The sequence below is a fragment of the Mobula birostris genome, chromosome 18 (assembly GCF_030028105.1).
Source record: "Mobula birostris isolate sMobBir1 chromosome 18, sMobBir1.hap1, whole genome shotgun sequence".
Taxonomy (NCBI): Eukaryota; Metazoa; Chordata; class Chondrichthyes; order Myliobatiformes; family Myliobatidae; genus Mobula; species Mobula birostris.
The window spans coordinates 59,677,149-59,686,004 of record NC_092387.1 but is presented as its reverse complement, the minus strand read 5'-3'; the positions used below and the strand labels follow the sequence as shown (position 1 = coordinate 59,686,004).

Sequence of the window (8,856 nt, the reverse complement as noted above, 5' to 3'; positions counted from 1 at the left end):
TTTGTCCCGGATACACACAGGTCCTGAAGTGATGGTAGACGGCAGCCAATGAACTTTTCTGCTGAACGGACAGTTCACTGTAGTTTTCCTATAAAATGGACCCCACCTCATCCTACAAACCCCACTCTAGACATTGCATAAACCAAGCCAACTTGAGTACATAGCAATTAGTACTGGCCATCCACCTGATGTAACAACACTCCTGAATTCCATGTTTAAAAATTCACTTTGTAATTCCAAGTTTAAACTCATTGGGCTCGGTCCGGCTGAATTATAAGTGTCCAACCTTTCTTGGTTTGAGTTATTTCATCCTTGTGATGGTGCAGATAAAGCCATTACTAACCTCATGTTTGGAGCTGTGTCTGTTCCTGAGCCTCTCAACTCTGTGTTGGCAAAATATTCCTTCCTAAATTTAAACTGGGGCAGAAGAGAGATCTGGACAACTTCGCCGTTCACAAGTAGGTTCAGCAAGTACTGAAAGAGTGAAAAAAAATGGGGTGTTTTCTTTTCATCCCCATGTGCAAGCAAGTGTTAAATTATCAAAGTCAATGTTGAAGTAAATTTCTTGTCAAAGTGTGGGAATGTCACCATATATTACCCTGAGATTCATTTTCTTCAACACATTCACAGTAGAACAAGGAAGTACAATAGAATTTATGAAAAACTGCACACAAAGACAAACAACCAATATGCAAACAGAGACAAACTGTGCAAGTACAAAATAATAATAATAGATCAATAATAATAATAATAATAATAGATGAATAATATTGAGAACATGTTGTAGAAGGAGTGCCTAGGTTGTGGGCAACATTCCCTCTAGGCGTGCACATGTTCACTTCTTTTGCTACTAGCACATAAAGGAAGTAAACTGCGCACAAAAAAGCTGTTACCCTCTACCTTGTTGGCACATTAAGTATGTTTCATGATCGTACATGATCACATTTCCTTTTCCGGTTTCTGATGTCAGTGTGGAGTTTGTGATGATTTGTCTGCAGATTTTGGAACTGGCTTATTCATACTGTTTTTATTGAAGAGATTATTGATCCACTATGTTATTATTATTATTGATTAATTATTGAAATTATTGATTCACTACGTCAAATTCCAAAGAAGCAAAGGGTGTGAAGCACAAAAGAACTGCTCGTTCATTTGAAGCAGAATGGCTTATTATCCTTAGAATAGCTTCAGGTTTAGACCATGAGACCATAAGACCATAAGACAGAGGAGCAGAAGTCGGCCATTTGGCCTATAGAGTCTGCCCTGCCATTTTATCATGAGCTGATCCATTCTCCCATTTAGTCCCACTCCCCCGCCTTCTCACCATAACCTTTGATGCCCTGGCTACTCAGATACCTATCAATCTCTGCCTTAAATACACCCAATGACTTGGACTCCACTGCCACCCGTGGCAACAAATTCCATAGATTCACCACCCTCTGGCTAAAAAAATTTCTTCGCATTTCTGTTCCGAATGGGCGCCCTTCAATCCTTAAGACATGCCCTCTCGTACTAGACTCTCCCATCATAGGAAACAACTTTGCCACATCCACTCTGTCCATGCCTTTCAACATTCGAAATGTTTCTATGAGGTCTCCCCTCATTCTTCTAAACTCCAAGGAGTACAGTCCAAGAGTGGACAAACGTTCCTCATATGTTAACCCTCTCATTCCTGGAATCATTCTAGTGAATCTTCTCTGTACCCTCTCCAACGTCAGCACATCCTTTCTTAAATAAAGGAATAAATAAATAAGGAGACCAAAACTGCCCACGGTACTCCAAGTGAGGTCTCACCAGTGCCTTATAGAGCCTCAACATCACATCCCTGCTCCTATACTCTATTCCTCTAGAAATGAATGCCAACATTGCATTCGCCTTCTTCACCACCGACTCAACCTGGAGGTTAACCTTAAGGGTATCCTGTACGAGGACTCCCAAGTCCCGTTGCATCTCAGAACTTTGAATTCTTTCCCCATTTAAATAATAGTCTGCCGGTTTATTTCTTCTGCCAAAGTGCATAACCATACACTTTCCAACATTGTATTTCATTTGCCACTTAAAAGTTCAGTGTGCACATGTTGCCACTGGGCAAAAAACTGCACAGCACAAGATCTTTATGCAGACTGGTCATTACAAATTAGAGGGAACATTGGTCATGGAATCAGTTCAGTGTTGAGATGAGTGCAGTTACCAGTGAGGTGTGTTGCAAGGGTTACAGTCATACTGTTGCACAGCTTGGTAACAGTCTCTTTAACCCATCGGATCCACGTCGACCAAGATACTCACCTGATCTTGTCCCATTAACCTGCCTTTGGTCTATTTCCTATCATTCCTGCTGGGATGAAGATGTGGGAGCAGTTAAAATATTGGCTGAGTGAAGTTAAAAGGAGTTGTTAAACTGATCCTGTGGTGTTTCAAACAGTGACTCGCTGGTTCCAACGTTTCTACCCTCGGATTGACTAGGAGGTCCTGGGCCAGGGTTTCTCCACAGGAATCTCACCAATCCATCAGGTCAGATCATAAAATCAGACGGTCTGGTTTGTGGAACAAAAAAAACATAATTTATAAACCAAGAGATTCTGCTGATGTTCCCTTTCACCACCCTCCTACCTCCCCCTCACCTGGTCTCACCTCTCACCTTCTAACTTGTACTCCTTCCCTTCTTATTCTGGCTTCTTCTCTCTTCTTTTACAGTCCTGATGAAAGGTCTCCGCCCAAAGCGTTGACTATTTATTCAAAAAGGTTCATTTATTATCAAAGCAGGTATCCATATACAACTCTGAAATCTGTCTTCTCCAGACAGCCACAAAACAGAAAAAGAATATGAAAGTCTCTTAGAGAAAACCCCCCACCACCACCAGCAGTGCACGATAAAGAAACGCATCTCGATTATCAACCCCCCCCCCAAAATCCCCTTCCCATGCCCAAAAGGGAACAGGTCGACCCCCAAAAAACAAGCCCTCCCCCGCACAAAATAACTAACAGAACATCAATCCCCAAACACCCTCGTCTCGCACAACAAATCGGAAGAAGAACGGGCGATTAAAGCACAGAATATAAAAACTATTAAGTCTGGAAAAAGTCCACAGTCCACGAATGTAACAGTCCAATCAATAAACACAGAACCACGATACCATCCGCCAACACTACTGACATTCATCGAGAGAGAGGGACACCCCACGAGGCAGAGAGGCTTACCCGCCTGCCACAGCGACCCTCAAGGCAATAGGCTGCTTGCAGATTCCTTCTCCGGCAGCGATCAAAAGGAAGGCAGTCGGCACTGAACCCTCACTCGCCTTCCGTGTTCGCCTCAATGCCTCAATCTTCGTCAATGCCTTAATCGCCTTTCCTTTCCATGGATGCTGCCTGACCTGCTGAGTTCCCAATACTTTGTATGTTGTATAAAAACAGTGTGTGTGTGTGTGTGTGTGGGTGTGTATGTGTGTGTGTGTGTGTGTGTGTGTGTGAATATGTGTATGTGTGTGTGTGCATATGTGTATGTGTGTGTGCACGCGCGCATGTGCATGCATGCATGGTGCATGTGTGTGATTGTGTGTGTGTTTTGTGGATGATGCCTATATGATACTCTCCGCCTGCGATGCTGTTGTTTTTACATGAATATATGTACCTGTACATATGACAATAAAATTGATTTAGAATTCTTTAAAAAACGGACACTGGAAAAACTCAGCGGGTCAGGCAGCATCTGAGGAGGCAAAAAGTTTAAGTTCTATCATATTTTTCTTCCAGATTTCGGAATCTGCAATCTTCATGGTCTTCATGGCCAGCTTTGTTGTTTGTGCAGCCTTACTGTGTTGTATGCAAAAAGGCACAGCAGTTCCCAGTTTCAAACGCACCGTTGTCGGTTTGGAATGTCTTAGGCACATCTTTTTCAAGTAGATTCAAATTTATTTTACCAGTACATCACACCAAAGCAATGATAACACCAATATTGCATACAACTAAGTGCGACATTCCACATAAACATAAATTCTATACTGTGGTCAGCAAGTTAAATAAAAATATTGATTTATAATTATCTAGTCACAAATGCTCAGAGCAACTGTTGGTAGTACATGAAAATTACAGAACACATCAGTTACCATCTGTTAAACAAAGGTTTTAAAAAAAGAAAATTCAGTAAACAGTCCCCGTCACTCGCTTCATTTGGTTGGGGTAGGCTAATGGTTGCAGGGCTTCTCTTCAACGATCTGTGATAAGTGGGCAACCATGGAAAAGAAGAATGAAAGTATGGGGACAGAAAATGAGCACACTTTCCACCGCTTCGTCTGTCAGGTTCACACAATGATCCATATGAATCTCTTTTAAATGATGTGAACACACTCCATTCACCAACCCAATAACACCAGTACTGCATCAGAAACCTTTGTGACTGAAAAATCAACACTGGACACAAACCTGCAGTTCTTCCCCAGTGCTTGCAAGCTGGCATCAGTGATTCCTAAGCAGCCACTGATATTGATTATCTGTAGCATTCTGCATCGTTTGTGCGAGGGCTACAATCCCTTCATCCTAAACATTCCAGCATCTTCTGAGATACACTTCTGACAAGTGGGGACAGGATGAAGCAGTAACTTTTAAACCTTCAGAGGTTATAGAGAGCTTGCGTTCACTGGAACTCAAGTTAATTTCCCTCAGCTGAGTGCACATCTGAAGCGTGAGCAGCCCTGGATCTGTAACGTTGCGGTCACGGAGATCCGGTTTCTGGGGGCCTGGGTGTAACACCTGACTCATGTAATAATTCTCTGCAATCTCATTATTTTAATTAATTTGTCTTTCAGATTTGGTGGCAGACTTTGCACATCAGTAGCATACCTAGAAAATGATTTTACCAGAGAGCACACACACAGAGATCGAGCAAGGAGGATTCAACCATCTCACCCATCCCCGACTCCCAAAACCAAACCGTTTTAGGCGCTTTTTAAGTTCTATTTCTGCTCTTCGGGATTGATCGCAAAATTCTAAAGTAACAATTGTACGTCACGATCCCCGCAATCGGAAAAAGCGCCAGAGGTTTATCTGTGGTTTTAGCAAATATTGTACAATATTCACATGTAAACATTTGAGACGTGATGGAGTTCTCAGTCACCGGTCAGTACTCTGGCCACAGTTTCCCAAAATCTAGACTGCTTTCATGCATGTCATGGATTATCCGTGATCGATCTAGCTAAGAAGTGTGTTAAGGGGGTGGGGGGGAGTGGCGCCTCCCTTTATTTTACTCTTTAAAGTGTCTTGAGTTGTTTGCAGTCTCTACAGTGCAGTTTAATTTTTTCCATTCAAATGTAGGCGGCAGCCTCCCGTCGGTCTCTGGATGTCCCCGAACTGAACCGAACAGCCCGACCTACGGAGTTCCTCCAGCATTTTGTGTGTGTCGTGCTGAATTGTCCTCAAGGGGTGTTTTTGTTTTGTTCTCGATTTGAAACCTTGTTTGAAGTAGATGGAACCATGTTTGACATGGATTATATGTATATATATGCCCATTGACTAGACGTGGAGGATATTGTGCGTGAAATGTTAATGTAAAAAGAAAAGATATTTTGAAACTAAACATCTCCCCTCCTTTGTCTCTTCTCAAAGGTCGCTTTTGGTCAATTGCCTTTGTATCTCAACGTGCGGCTGCGGGGCAGCTTTGTTTTGGTTGAGGAGGCTTCTGTGAAGCCCCCGGGGAGACTTTGCTCAGGAGAGGCGGTCTCCAAATACAAACACACAGCTCTTGTCCACCTCACACTATTAAACCCAGCATTCCTTTACAGCTTCGCGCGGAAAGATGATACGGGGCTGGGTTTTAATGCGAGGCAATAAAATAACGATTGATTATGGATTGAACAATCAGTCGAAGGTTGCCGCTCCCTTCCATGAACACGTTCATATTTCATTTAATTTTGAGTTTATTCTCAGAAATCTGTACTCGATGCGGCTTTCGCCGTGGGTTCAAACCGCGCATACCTGATTATATTTCACGTATTAACCCGGGGAGTTCATCCTTTTTTACGCTTCACCTTTAAAATATCAAAAAAAATTATAGAGGTTACACAATAACTAATTTTGTAATTAGCCTTTCTCGTTTAAACCAAGAAAAACAGCCTGTATTGATTCTCCAGTACTCTTAACCCTTTTAAAACTCTCTGAACGTGTCGGTTTGAAAGAGATTACGAATGTTTAGAATTCGTGGATATGTTACTGTTATTTTGACCACGACTGAACGATTCTAGAAATCAGCTCAAATATACATGTTAGTTGGCCTGAGGAACTCAGCAGGTCAGGCAGCATCTATAGAAGAGAATGAAGAGTCAACGTCTCGGGCCGAGGTTCTTCATTAGGACTTTAAAAAAATTAACAGTAATTTTTGAATGAACCTCCCCCGCGAGTCGGTAACCGACCCACGCTGTGTGTTTGATCCTTGTCATCTTTATCTGTAAGGCTTCACTAACATTGGGGATAACCGCCGGGTGCTGGCTGGGGCATTCGCTCTGCAGGAGCCTGTGTAAATCTTCAGTCATCTTTACAGGAAGCTGATTTACCGAATGTGGATTCAGATATAAATGCATTAAAAATCCGAAAGGGTAAGATAGGCCCGTTGTAGTAAATTCCTAATAATTTTGTTTTTTTTTGTCGTGAACACCTTAAGCTTCCTTTCAATTTGGAAAATTTATAACGTATACATCTTCGCAAAACAAAGCCAGCCAGCTCAAATAAATCCCACGTCTGATTTTAAAAGAAACTGTGAATTTTTAAAAATTAACAATTGTGATTAGAATCATTGTCCGTTTCGTAGCTCCCAGTTTGTGAACTTCATAGTCATTTGATCTGTGTGTATCCATTTCTCGTAAGAGGGGCTAAAACATTCTCGGACCCCTTGGCAAACTGTTTTTGGATCGAATAAGCAGAGCTATGGGAAACACACACAGTGTGTTGGTAACAGTGTTTAGCAAGGGAGACCTTCTCGATTTCTGATCACTTTTAGTACTGTAATATCAAATTGTGAATTAGTTCCAGCGAGTATGAGGAACAATCGTTGCGGATTTAGAATTATACCAAACTGGATACAACTTATGTGGTCGGTATTATTTATTGGTTATATATTTTTGTGTTTGTACAGACTGCCATCTTTTGCACATTGATTGTTTGTCAGTCTTTGTGGGTAGTTTTTCATTGATTCTGTTGTATTTCTTTGATCTATTGTGAATGCCCGCAAGAAAATGAATCACAGGGTGACATTTGGTGACATAACACAATTTTGAAAATAAATTTACTTTGAACATTGAACAGATACATATTAGACACCGTAGAAGGAATTGAGAGACACGAGAAGTGTATCTTTTAAATGGTTACGGATTTAACACCCGGGTCTGCTGTAAAACACACCGCGTCTCCCAGGTTGCTACACACTTCATTAGTTCAGTTAATAGTTTTTCCCTTTTCGTTTTTGGTCACATCTTGGGTAACAAATAGCTAACGTTTAAGATGTGACTGAGAACCTTTGAAAGATTGACCGGGTCACCCGAATGACCAGGGGCGATCGCCTGCTGGAATTCTCCAGCGGTCAACATCACCATCATGACTGTCCCTCCCTGGATACAGATATGCAGCTCCGTCTGTCTCAAGGCAAAATAGCCCAGGACACGCTAGGCTAGGTCCAGTAGAAGCCGCAGCTAACAAACGGTGTTTTGTTGTGGTTCCGATTCAATGTATCCTTTGCAGGTGATGCCAGAAAGAGATAAGGGGCCGCCAATCGTTCTACTTTGTCTAGACTTATACTAAACAAGTGAAACTCTACAGGCCGGGAAGTCACGAATACAGGCTCTGCCCCCCTTCTCTCTCTCTCCCTCTTACTCCCCCTCTCTCACACTCACTTTCTCTCTCTCCCTCGCTCCTCTCTCTCTCTCTCTCTCTCTCTCTCTCTCTCTCTCTCTCCCCCCACCCTACACCCGTCTCTCCCTTCCTCTCGCAAGCAACACACACAAAATGCTGGAAGAACTCCGCAGGCCAGGCAGCATCTATGGAAAAGAGTCCCGACGATATTGGCGAGACCCGACGCAGACTGGGAGACCGCTTTGCTGAACATCTACGCTCTGTCCGCCAGAGAGGGCAGGATCTCCCAGTGGCCACACATTTTAATTCCACGTCCCATTCCCATTCTGACGTGTCTATCCACGGCCTCCTCTACTGTAAAGATGAAGCCACACTCAGGTTGGAGGAACAACACCTTATATTCCGTCTGGGTAGCCTCCAACCTGATGGCATGAACATCGACTTCTCTAACTTCCGCTAGGCCCCACCTCCCCCTCGTACCCCATCTGTTACTTATTTTTATACACACATTCTTTCTCTCACTCTCCTTTTTCTCCTTCTGTCCCTCTGACTATACCCCTTGCCCATCCTCCCCCCCTTGTCTTTCTTCCCGGACCTCCTGTCCCATGATCCTCTCGTATCCCCTTTTGCCTATCACCTGTCCAGCTCTTGGCTCCATCCCTCCCCCTCCTGTCTTCTCCTATCATTTTGGATCTCCCCCTCCCCCTCCAACTTTCAAATCCGTTACTCACTCTTCCTTCAGTTAGTCCTGACGAAGGGTCTCGGCCTGAAACGTCGACTGCACCTCTTCCTAGAGATGCTGCCTGGCCTGCTGCGTTCACCAGCAACTTTTATGTGTGTTGCTTTTATGGAAAAGAGTCGATGTTTCGGGCCGAGACGCTTCATCAGGACCATGTCTCTCTCTCTCTCTCTCTCTCTCTCTCCCGCTTTCGCACATATTATCTCTCTCACTCACTCACTCACACACTCTTTCTTTCTCTTTCTCCCTCTCTCCGTCTCTCACATTCATTCTCTTTCTCTTTC

General features: G+C 43.2%; 1 pseudogene; it reads right to left on the bottom strand.

The window, feature by feature from the left end:
* Nucleotides 1-4,137: 4,137 nt before the first annotated feature.
* On the bottom strand, nucleotides 4,138-4,906 carry LOC140211863 (protein AMN1 homolog pseudogene; annotated as a pseudogene).
* Nucleotides 4,907-8,856: the final 3,950 nt, after the last annotated feature.